The 12,667-nt window shown below is 48.2% G+C and overlaps 1 protein-coding gene across 6 annotated transcripts in view; it reads left to right on the top strand.

The window, feature by feature from the left end:
* NAALADL2 (N-acetylated alpha-linked acidic dipeptidase like 2) overlaps window positions 1–12,667 on the top strand; it is a 668,594-nt gene that overhangs the window by 248,868 nt on the left and 407,059 nt on the right. The gene's annotated exons all lie outside the window — the stretch shown is intronic.

Raw genomic sequence — 12,667 nt, 5'->3', positions numbered from 1 at the left:
CAAGGTTCGTGCGGTGTTGGATTGGAAGAGCCCGCGCAACCGGAAGGAGGTCCAGCGGTTTGTCGGCTTCGCCAACTTCTATCGCAAGTTTATCAAGGGGTTCGCGATGCAGACGGCGGCCATCACGGACACGCTAAGCTCCAAGAAAAAGAAATTCATCTGGACGGAGCAGGCGGAGCAGTCCTTTCAGGCACTCAAGCGTCTCTTCGCGTCGGAAGAGCAACTGCTGCATATCGACCCCAGCAGACCGATGCGGGTAGAGACAGACGCGTCCGATAGAGCAGTGGGAGCTGTCCTGCTGCAAAGGGACCCACAGGGGGTCTGGAGGCCGGGAGCGTTCTACTCCAGAAAGCTCAGCAAGTCGGAGCAGAACTACACCATCTGGGACAGGGAGTTGCTGGCCATTCATGCAGCTTTCAAGGCGTGGAGGCACTTCCTGATCGGCGCCAAGCACACGGTGCAGGTCTGCACGGATCACAAGAATCTGGAGCACTGGCGCACGGCTCAGTTCCTGAACCAGAGGCAGATACGTTGGGCGGAGTTCTTTGCTGACTTCAATTTCCGAATAGAGTACGTCCCAGGCGACACCAACGTCATGGCGGATGCACTGTCCCGCAAACCGCAATACCTCGAAGAGGCGACGCCAGCGGCAGCCATGCACATCTTCGCGCCAACAGCGTGGGCGTGCGCTTCAGCCACAGTAGACCTGGATGCGGTGCGCCGGGCGTTGCAGGACGACTCCTTCGCGCAGGCGAAGATGGCAGAGGTGCACAAGGGCACGGCGAAGGGCGACGAGTTCCAGATACGAGACGGCTTGCTCTTACGTAAAGGGGCCATCTACGTGCCGGGAGACGAACTTCGCGCCAGGGTACTGCAGCAGCTGCACGACGCACCCACGGCCGGGCACTTTGGCACGGAAAAAACGGTGGAATTAGTCGCAAGGGACTTTTGGTGGCCCAGACTGAGAGGGGAAGTCGCGGACTACGTTGCGAGGTGCGACACCTGCCAGAGGGCCAAACCGGTGCACAAACCACCAGCGGGACTGCTGGAACCGCTGCAAACGCCGTTTGAACCGTGGGAGAGAGTGGCCCTGGACTTTGTTACGGATCTACCCAGCTCGAGAGGCAAGACAGCTGTACTAGTGGTGGTGGACTTGTTCACCAAGATGGCACATTTCATTCCGTGTGCGAAGGTGGCCACGGCGGAACAAACCGCCAAACTGTTCATAGATCACGTGTTCAAAGTGCATGGTCTGCCGCGGTCTATCCTGTCCGACCGCGGGCGCCAGTTCGTCTCGAATTTCTGGCAGAAGCTGATGAGTTTTCTAAATGTCAAGGTCGATCTGGCATCAGCAAGACACCCGCAGACCAACGGGCAAGCAGAGAGGGTCAATGCCATCATGCAGCAGTACCTGAGATGCTATGCCAATCAACAACCTGCGACCTGGGTGGATTACCTGCCGCTCGCCGAGTTCGCTTACAACAACACGAAGCACGTGTCCACAGGGGTGACGCCGTTCTTCGCCAACAATGGGAGGAATCCCAGAACCTTCCCGGGACGGGAGAGAGTGGGGGACGGAGGACCACAGACGGCGGACGCGTTCGCGTCAGAGTTGCAGGCGGTACACGATCAACTCAGACGGCAGCTGGAGCTAGCTAAGCACGCCTACAAGGTGCAAGCTGACAAGCACAGGCGGGTTGGCGAAGAGATCCAAGTGGGAGACTGGGTCTGGTTGGCAGCCCACGCAGTGCCGACCAGGTCACTAGCCAAGAAGAAGTTGGGGCACAAGCAAATTGGTCCGTACCAAGTCGAAGCACAGATCAACCCGGTAGCCTTCCGACTGGCGCTGCCGGAGGGTTCCAGAATGCATCCGGTGTTCCACAGGTCGGTGCTCACTCCCTACAAGGCACCTCACAGATTCCAGGAGCCAGGGACGGCACCGAGTCCGTTCCGGGAGCGGACGGAGACGCGAGGGGTGACGCAGCAAGACCCCATCAACGAGGTCACGGAGATTTTGGACTCCAGATGGGGGGAAGAGGGAGTCGAATACCTCCTAGCCAGAGAGGGCACCCGGGCCAGCGCCAATAGCTGGGTGCCAGACTACGCTTTGGAGGAACCCCTGCTCAAGGACGAGTTTCATGCCCTTTTCCCACACAGACCCATGCCAGCGAGCTTCTTCGACGACTGGCTGTTCACGCCCACACTTTCTTCCAGCACGTTCCATGGATTCGACTCGGACGGGGAACCCGCACTGAGCACCCGTTCCCCAGAAGGATCGCCGGCGGGTTCGGCGTCAGACACCTCGTATTGGTGGGACGATCGACCGGAGGAGCAATGGCGCCGGAAGTGGCTGGAGATGCCAGGTCGAGCGACCGACGCAGAGACTGACATGGACGTGTTCGGGGAGGACCTTGGGTTCGAGCACGGCGGTACAGAGATGGAAGCGGAACAGGTCAACGTCGGCGACCGCGAGGAGGAAGACTCGGAGGTCTTCAGTTGGCGGCCAACCACGGGGAGCGAACTGTATCCGGCATTCCCTCCCGTGATGATGGAGCACCCAGCACCCACACCTGAAAGCGGGGAGGGGGGAAGGGGGGGCTTCGAGGGGGGGATGGATGTCAGGGGTTCAGGAGCAGAGACGCAGAGAAGGGAGGAAGCAGAGAGCGAGGGGGAGGAATCCGAAGGGAAAATGAGTGATGATGACGACCCGAGATCTCCAAGCCTAAGCAGTGAGTCAGAGGACTCCCAAAAGGGAGCCCCAGTGAGCAGAGCAAGGGGGGGATCCGGGGGGACACCCCAGGAGGAAGGGAACAGAGGAGATTCAGAGAGTAGCAGCTGGAAGTCGGGACCCACGCTCATAACTGAGGGCGGCAGCAGCTGGAAGTCGGGACCCACGCTCAAGACTGAGAGCAGCAGGGAGGAAGGTAGCCAGGCATCGGGTTCCGGAGGCTGTCAGCAGGAGGGAGGGCACGAGTCAGGGGTGGTCACGCCCTCCTCAGAGAGCGAGGCAACGGTTAAGAGGAAAGTAGAGAGTTGGGCGCGCGCGCCAAGTTCAAATGCAGCGGAAGCTGGAGCAGTAAGCAGCCCGGAGAGTGAGCCAGGTCCTAAAGCCCGCCGCAAGGAGGCAGAAGGATCAGGGGGGTCAGCGTCAGAGGAGAGTAGAAGGGAGGAGGCCCAGGGGGGCAGAAGGACCCAGAGACGTAGGGAGAGGCGAAGGAGGTGGAGCAAGGCTAGGGTATTAAGCTGGTGTGCAAGAGGCGGGGACTCAGACGGGTCTTCGCCGACCTAGGGCAGAAGGTGTAGAGCTGCACGCTGCAGTTCGGAAATGAAACCTGTAACTTAATAAAGACTCTTATAAAGTGAACGCTGGCGGACGTGGTCCTATGTGAGCTGGGACTGGGTGGCAGCTCTGACAACGAATGTAGTTTTTAGAGGAGGAAAACAAGGGGAAAAAATATTCTAAACGAAACAGTGGATGTATGATTTTTGTGGTTCATGCTGTGGCCACAGACATGTGATCTGACAGTGAGTTTGGAGTAGCCCAATGCAAAAATCCCGAGGATCCATGTGGATCCATGCTTTGTAACCATGTTTTTGCACCTCTGCGGCCCAAGGCAACAGGGGGTGCGTGATTTTTTTGGTGCAAGATGTAGCCATGGACATGCTATGTGATCTGATGGTGAATTTGGGGTGACCCAGTGCAAAAATCCTGAGGATCCAAGTGGATCCGTGCTTTGTAACCACGTTTTAAGTGGGGAGGGAAGGAAAAGCACGCAAGGGACAAGGAACACGCATGGGGTGGGTGGAGAAGGATGCTGTTAATAATGCAGAAGAGGGGTTTAAGGGGAGAAGGCTCCTCTACTCTCCCACTTTGCCCCCTTAAAGCAAGCAGGCTCTGCTTTTCTTCCTCCTCCCCACTCATATGTAATGAAGTCACCAAGCAAGCTTCCCTAGAGAGAGCATGAAATAAAAAAGCAGGTTTTGTTGCTGTTGTTGTTGAATCCCATTTTGAATTGAGATGGTGGACTGAACCCTTCAGAGTTTTATTAAAGGGTTTTTCTTTTTCTTTCTATCCTTGCATACAGTTTGATTCTCTTTAGAATCAAGATGGTGGACTAAAACCTTCAAGGACTTCACTGATTTTAACCAGCCGTTGCATAACAAGCAGTTTTTTGTCTATGTCAGCATACAGTCGAACACCATTTTTAATTAAGATGGCTGACGAGCTTTCAAAACTGCACTGAGTTTTTTGGTTTCTTTGAATTCCTCAGCAACACCGGGTTATGAGGCTGCTAGTAAATAATAATAGGAAACTGGAGTCAAATATCTGAAATTCTGTGTCACCCTTGACATTCTGGACCTCAGCCCACAACTTGTCCAGTCTCTCTCCTTCCTATCAACAGCGCACATCCTCTTTGTCCCCTAGACCCTGTATGAGGTTTTCTTCCCAGGTCAGATTAAAAAAAGAAACCACAAGAATAGACTGAACCTGAGGGGTTTGAACTGAAAAGCTGAGAAGGAAGCATGGATAGAAGGAAGAACACACTTCACGGGAAAATCAATACGGCCATGAGAAAGCTACTTCAAACAACCAAGTTTCTATAATTGTCAATACAGATTCACTTAAATACAATTTGTCTTCTTTCACGGGTGTAACATCTGCCAAAAGTGAGCATTTCGCAAGATGCCAGGCTCTTCATACACATCCTAATGGGGGTTATGGATTTAGGATGTATGCTTGTGTATGCACATACGTTGTGAAAATAAATATACTTGCCTTAGTTTCCACCCACAGCAGTTGTCATAGCAACCTGCTGCACCTACTTCAGCTGTCACACACCAGTATTCACTGAGAAATATATTGTATAATGTGGGCGCAAGTGTGGCTTGCGTTAGTCATGTGCGGGTATCATGCATACCTGTGCTTCACGAAATAAAGAAAATGATTACTACCTGCACACAATGGCTTCAAAATTAAGAAAACATATTTTTTGTCAATTGCAGTTAAAATTTAGATATATTTTTAATGCATTCTGACAGTAGGTTTTTTTTGGGGGGTGGGGGAACACCACAAGTAGTACTTCGTCTCCCTTGCACAACCTCAGCTTTTGCAAATCCCCCAAATTTAAAATAGCCTATGGTATATCTATGTGTTTAGATCACATGATTGTAGCATCTCTGTCCTTCCTCCCATGGGTGGGAATCATCATCATCATCATTTTTAATTTGTATACTATCTTTCTATCTTACAATACTCAAGGCGGAGTATTGGATTGCTAGTAGCCATTGAAACCTTTGCCCTCCATGAACTGGTCCAACTTGAAGCCGTCCAAGTTGGTGGCCATCACATCTTCGAGTGGGAGAGAGTTCCACAGTTTAGCTACGCACTGCATGAAGAAGCTCTCTCTTTTATCTGTTGCGAATGTTCCAACATTTAGCTGTTACATGAAAGAGATTGAAACTTTTCTCTATCCACATTCTCCATGCTATGAATAATTTTATAGACTTCTATCATGTCACCTCTTAGCTTTTATCTAAATTAGATAAAATTTCTTCATGGGGGAGGTGGGGAGTCACTCAATTCCCTTGATAACTTGGGCTGAACCTTTTCCAATTCTAGAACATTCCTTTGATGTGAGGTGACCAGGACTGTACAAAGCATGCCAATGCTAGTTGGTTTCTCACCCTTGTGAGGTGATTTCAGTCTTCGTACCTGTTATACGGTATGTTTGCTTACACAGCCAGCTTGATATTTTGCGATGTGGTGGCGTGGAAATACTTTTTTTATAAATAATACAATTTGTATTACTTTCTCACTCTGGCTTGGATTTTAGGGTTGAGCTGATCGTATTTTGGCGTGTCTGTTTAATGCTGCATATCACCTAGAGAATTCAGTTTTATGAGGTCATAGAATCATAGAGTTGGAATAGACCTCAAGGGCCATCGAGTCCAACCCCCTGCCAAGCAGGAAACACCATCAGAGCACTCCTGACATATGGTTGTCAAGCCTCTGCTTAAAGACCTCCAAAAAAGGAGACTCCACCACACTCCTTGGCAGCAAATTCCACTGTCGAACAGCTCTTACTGTCAGGAAGTTCTTCCTAATGTTTAGGTGTAATCTTCTTTCTTGTAGTTTGGATCCATTGCTCCATGTCTGCTTCTCTGGAGCAGCAGAAAACAACCTTTCTCCCTCCTCTATATGACATCCTTTTATATATTTGAACATGGCTATCATATCACCCCTTAACCACCTCTTCTCCAGGCTAAACATGCCCAGCTCCCTTAGCCGTTCCTCATAAGGCATCATTTCCAGGCCTTTGACCATTTTGGTTGCCCTCCTCTGTACACATTCCAGTTTGTCAGTGTCCTTCTTGAACTGTGGTGCCCAGAACTGGACACAGTACTCCAGGTGAGGTCTGACCAGAGCAGAATACAGTGGCACTATTACTTCCCTTGATCTAGATGCTATACTCCTATTGATGCAGCCCAGAATTGCATTGGCTTTTTTAGCTGCCGCGTCACACTGTTGGCTCATGTCAAGTTTGTGGTCAACCAAGACTCCTAGATCCTTTTCACATGTACTGCTCTCAAGCCAGGTGTCACCCATCTTGTATTTGTGCCTCTCATTTGTGCCTCTCAGGTGACTGGTAAAGATGCACAAATAATGACATTTCTCAGAGAGGCTTTGCAAATGCCCACTCAGGACCAACCCAGGTCATTTCACTGCCTGAGGTGGAATGGCAAAGGTCCATAGTCAAAGGTCACATTCGTACTTTACATTTAAAGCATTATTAAATGACCTGAACAGTCATGGCTTCCCGCAGAGCATCTTGGGAACTGTAGTTTGTTAACAACAACCACCACCACCCATCTGGCTGGGCCACACTGGGTGGCTCCCAACAGAATATTACAAACACACAGGTGTTTCTTTGGTGGGGGAAAATGTTGTAATCATGAATTAACTCACTGGAAAAAACCCACTGCCCTTTCACCCTACCATCTCAGTCTGCCTAATGCAGGTCCTATTCTATACCTCCTCCAGCTACAAGATTGTGAAGCTCTCCTGAAAGCGTTTTTGTTAGTGCATGAATTTCCCGTGAGAAAATGAATGCTCCTTAGGAAATCTTGATCTTATTTAGAGAACCCTTTCCAATTAAAGGAGGAAAAAGCCCTCCTCTGAGTACTCCCTTTCAGTGGGAAATAGCTGTGATAGGCAACATAGAAAAATGGTTATTGCTTATTCAGAGAAGCAGCCATTAAATGCAATTTTATACCATTTTTATGATATGCTTACGTGGACAGATACTTAAGCATTCTTGATTAGCATGCATCCTCCTGACCAAAATACTCCTTTAAAACTGTTGCAAATGAAGAGTGCTTGGACGCTGCCGATATATGTTGGCTTCTGTGTTTTTGGTTTTTGTGTGTGTTGTTTTATTTTTTTGGTTTTGTTTTGCTAAGAGTCAGCACTTACAGCCATTTGATTTGACATGCTGCCGCTGCGTTCTGTTTTATATGCAGACTAGGATGAAGGCAGCTGTGCGGGAATGCTGACTTCTTACTTCCAGTGCCATAAAAATGAGCATTTTAGAGCCTTCCATGTTTGGCTTTGCTTTTGCTGTAGCATGTACGCAAAGCATTGTTTCTGAGGGCTGTCTATCGATTCCATGTGGTGTGGTGTCATGTTGTGACTTTTTGAAATAGTGGTGCATAACCTGCAGCCCTCATTGGATCTCGCTAGACAACAAGTCCCATCGGATTCAGCCAGCATGGCCAATGGTCAGAGATAATGTGAGTTGTCAGTAAACAACAGCTTGAGGGATACCCATTCCTTACTGCTGTTTTAAGTGGAGGCAATCCACACAAATATTGGCATCTTGGTGATCAAGGACTTCTGTGTTTTGTAGCTGACTGGATAGAAAACACATCGTGGGAGGGGTGCTATTTCACGTAACCGTGACACTACTCTCTGGCTCAGAGTTAGACTCCATCTGCACTACACATTTAAAATATAATAATAATAATAATAATAATAATAATAATAATAATAATAATAATAATAATAATTTATTTGTACCCCGCCCATCTGGCTGGGTTTCCCCAGCCACTCTGGGCGGCTTCCATAGAAACCAAAAATACACTAAAATATCACACATTAAAAACTTCCCTAAACAGGGCTGCCTTAAGATGTCTTCTGAATGTCAGGTAGTTATTTATTGCTTTGACATCTGATGGGAGGGTGCCACTACCGAGAAGGCCCTCTGCCTGGTTCCCTGTAGCTTTGCTTCTCGCAGCGAGGGAACCGCCAGAAGGCCCCAGAAATCATACCACTTTAAACAGTCTTGGCTTCCCCCAAAGAATTCTGGGAACTGTCATGTGTGTCAGGAGTGCGTGCAGGAGCCAGGCCCTGTGACCAGTAGGACTTTGCAGGACTGGGGCCTCCCTAAGTTTGTTCTGAAGAGGCAAGGTGCGGCCGCACAGGTGAGGCCAATGGGTAACTCACAGCACCTGGTGGCAAGAGCTGGGAAGGGATATAAGGTCAGCATTTCTCTTCAGCTCTTTGTCACAGCAACACGTTTCCTGCCTTGCTGCGTTTGGCTCCTTGATCCTTGGACCCTTGACTACGTGACTCCTTGCTTCCTGACCCTCAGCCTCTTGGCTTTCTGACTCCTGGCTTCTGGACTCCCATTCCTGCTCCCTCCCTGCCATCTTGCCTCCGGTCCCGATGTCCCCAGCCGGGACTTCGATTGCCCGTGAACTGGACCGTGACAATGTATCAAAGATGCTGAGAGTTGTTACGAAAGACCCTGATTCCCTTTCAAAGAGCTACAGTTCATAGAGTGATTTAACAATACAGTGGTGCCCCGCAAGACGAATGCCTCGCAAGACGGAAAACTCGCTAGATGAAAGAGTTTTCCGTTTTGGAGGTGCTTCGCAAAATGAATTTCCAATGGGCTTGCTTCGCAAGACAACAATGTCTTGCGAGTTCCTGCTGGTTTTCCCCCCTCCCCCTCCTTTTTCTAAGCCGCTAAGCCGCTTATCAGCTGATCCGATCAGCAGATAAGCCGCTAAAAGCCGCTAATAGCACTAATCCGCTAATCCTTCAATGGGCTTGCTTCGCAAGACAAAAAAACCGCTAGACGAAGAGAATCACAGAACGGATTCTTTTCGTCTTGCGAGGCACCACTGTAGAATCATAGAATTGCAAAGCGGCAAGTTCCGGGGGGGGGTGTCATTTAGTCCACCCCACCCCCCATGCAGGAATCTTTCGCCCAACATGGGGCTCGAACCCATGACCGTTAGATTAAGAGTCTCATGCTCTATCGGCTGAGCTATCCCAGATTGTCGCTGAATTCCCTGTAAAAGGGAACTCTGATAATTCTGGTTATGCGAGGAAAATAAGATTCTCATTGCAACTCTAAGCACCCTTGAGCAACTACAGTTCCCAATATTCTTTGGGGAAAACCATGGCGGCTTAAATAATTATGATACTGCTTTAAATGTATAGCACAAATGGAACCTTATTGCAAATTGATGTTTGCAGCGCTCTCTTTAATCCACATAAACTCTACATAAATTATTTATAAAGCACCTGAAAACTATTGGTTCCTGTTAACTAGGTCATTCTTGTATGGTTTGGAGATTCTACTATAAGAATATGTTTACTATAGGAATATAAACCAGGTCAGTTCATATGGGGAGAGGCGGGCCTTTTGGTTATTGTAGTCCTGAGCCATTTAAGGCTTTATAGATCAAAATCAGCACTTTGAATTCAGCCCAGAAACCAATTGGCAGCCAGTGCAGTTGGACCAGGATCAGTGTCTTGCCCCAGTGAGCAACCTGGCCGCTGAATTTTGCACCAGCTGAAGTTTCTGAACCACCATCCGAGGCAGCCCCATTGCAGTAATCTAACCTATGGGTTACCATAGCATAGATGGCAGAAGTTTGGTTTTCCCTGTCCAGATAGATCACGGAGCCTCAAGTGACAGCAAAGGGTCCAGAAGCACCCCAAATTGTGTACCTGCTCCTTCAGAGGAAGTGTAACCCCATCAAGAACAGGCAACCTCCCATCCATCTGGTCAAGGGAACCATCCAGTCTTATCCGAATTGAGCTTCAGTTTGTTGGCTCTCGTTCAGTCCATTACTAAGACAAGACATCAGTTCAGTATATACACTGCCTCACCTGCAGACATAAAGGAAAACTAGAGCTGTGTGTCGTCAGCATGCTGCTGACAACATACTCTGAAACTCTGGATGACCCCACTCTGCAGTTTCATGTAAATGTTAAGCAGCATGTGGGATAAAATCAAGCCTTCAAGAACCCCACGTTGAAGGCTCCACAGGGCTGAAGAGCACACCCCAAACATCATCCTTTAGAAACAACCATCCAAGTAAGTCTGGAACCACTGCAAAGTGGTCCACCCACACCCAACTTGGATAGCTGCTCCAGGAGGATACTATGGTCAATGTTTATTGAAAGTCAATGAGAGGTTGAGGAGAATTAACATAGACAAATTTTCCCTGTCTCTCTCTCAACCAAAGCAGTTTCTGTGCCAAAACTTGGCCTAAACTCCAGTGGAGATGGATCTAGAAAATCAGTTTCCTCCAGGAGTGTCTGGATCTTGTCCACAACCACCGCTCAAGAACCTTGTATAGGGCCTTAGTACCATCACATTGAATTTGGCCGGGTAGCAGATTGGCAGCCGGTGCAACTTCGACAAGGAAGGTGTTTTACGCTGGCAGAAGTTTGACCCCACAAGCAACCTAGTTGCCACATTCTGCACCAGCTGCAACTTCCAGACCAAGGGTGGCCCAACACAGAGTACATTGTAGTAATCCAGCTGTGAGATTAATGTAGTACCAAGCAGTATAGGCCCTGGCACTGTGGGATCCAGTTCGACCGCTTCCTGCTTGCTAGCCTTGGATTCAGTGAGTCCTTGATCACCGCTATCATGCTTATAGCCAAACCTGGTTCACCACCTCTGCCTCTGATTCAGTGCCTGTTCACTGCTGGACTCTAGAGTGATGGCAATTATATTAACATTAGGTGATTTTTTTTTTCAGGCATGTGTCTCCTAACACTGGTAGAGCCCAGATGTTTGCGATGTTGATAGAACCACTTTATGAGCAACAGCAACTGGACAGGAGAGTGACTGAAGAGTGTGTGCTGGGTTTACAAAACGTTTTATCATTGGAGAGTTATTATGTGCTGGTGGCAAGTCTATTAGCAATGTCATTTGGGGCACTGTCGGGGGGCGAGGGCCTCCAAATGGCTAATCCTTTGTAAGGAAATAGGATTTGCAAATTAGGAGCAGTGTAGATCTAGATAGGGTGCCCTCTCTCTCTCCCTTTCTTGTGTTAACATACAGTGGGCTGTATCTGCATTTTGGAGTATTTTGTAATCTCCTTTCTCCCCTTTTCAAATATGATTGCTCAACTCCCTCTCTGTGCTGCCGCATATAAGTAGGTTCATCCAATATGTGACCCAGAAAACACTATCTGGAAGATCTATCTTAGATAAAGAAAATTTATTAATGTGTAACAAGGAGTGGGAGGAGGCCGCGATGCGGGTGTCAGTCAGATACCCGTCACATTGAGGAGTTAATATCTGTATCTGCATTTCATTCTAATTGATGGGTCTGTCTGCTGTTTGAAAAGCGTTAAATTGCCGCTGCTTATGTGATGGAATGTCTATTGTCAAAGTATGAATGAAAACGATGTCTCGTCCCTGCAGTCAGTTTAGAAAATGATTTGTAGGGAATTGACTTTGAATGTTTAGATTAGAGGTCAGAGTTCTACTTTGAGGGTGCGCGTGTTGAGATAGAAATATGCCTGGAACTGCCACTGTCATACTCTGCCATTAAGGAAACCATTTTGCTAAGAATACCAACCAGGCAGTAACTTTGATTCATTTAAAATGGGAGAGAGACAAAGGAGGGGGGGACCCAAGAAGTAACTGGAGGAGATTAAATCAGATCAGCAGGACAAATTCCAAGTAAATTAACGAGACATTCAAGAACTGCACATTTATATACAGGTAACGAATAAAGCATTCTGTCCAGATGGAAGGCTTTTGTTGACCAATTAAAGAGAACAAAATGTCACCCTGGAAGTTTCAACATAAGCCAGCACTTCCTGACTTGGGTAGATGACTGGTAAAATGCGTTTTTATCCTCCCTGAATCATTCTTTTTACTGAGAAGCACTATAAGCAACAACTTGCATCATTGGTCATGCCTGCCAGGTCTGATGGGACAGAGTCCAAAAAACTTTGGAGGGAACCAGATACAATGGGAAGGAGCATGACAAGACACTGTGACCTCAGTTGGGGCTCATCCTCACTTCCATTTGCGCTGCTGCTTTCACCCAGGAAAACCAGTTGGGTTTTCCCTGCATCAACATTTACTATAAATTAGCACTAAAGAGTGAATTTTTCAGGAGAAAGCAGAGGGAGGAAGGCAAAACCATTTGGACTCATGTCTCGAAAGCATGCAGCAAGCAGAAAACCGCTTGGGCTACTAACCTTTTCTGGGCATGGGGCAAGCAGAGGTGTGGGTGAGCTCTCAGATTCATCATTTCACTTATTCCCCAACAGGCATAAAAAGGGATTCCCTTCTGGACAGTTCACCATTAGTATTTTCAAGCTAAGGAGGAATTTTAAATAGTGT

This window comes from Podarcis vaucheri (genome assembly GCF_965113315.1).
Source record: "Podarcis vaucheri genome assembly, chromosome: 5".
NCBI lineage: Eukaryota > Metazoa > Chordata > Lepidosauria > Squamata > Lacertidae > Podarcis > Podarcis vaucheri.
Note: the sequence above shows the minus strand (reverse complement) of the source record. Positions and strands in the feature narration are given on the sequence as shown.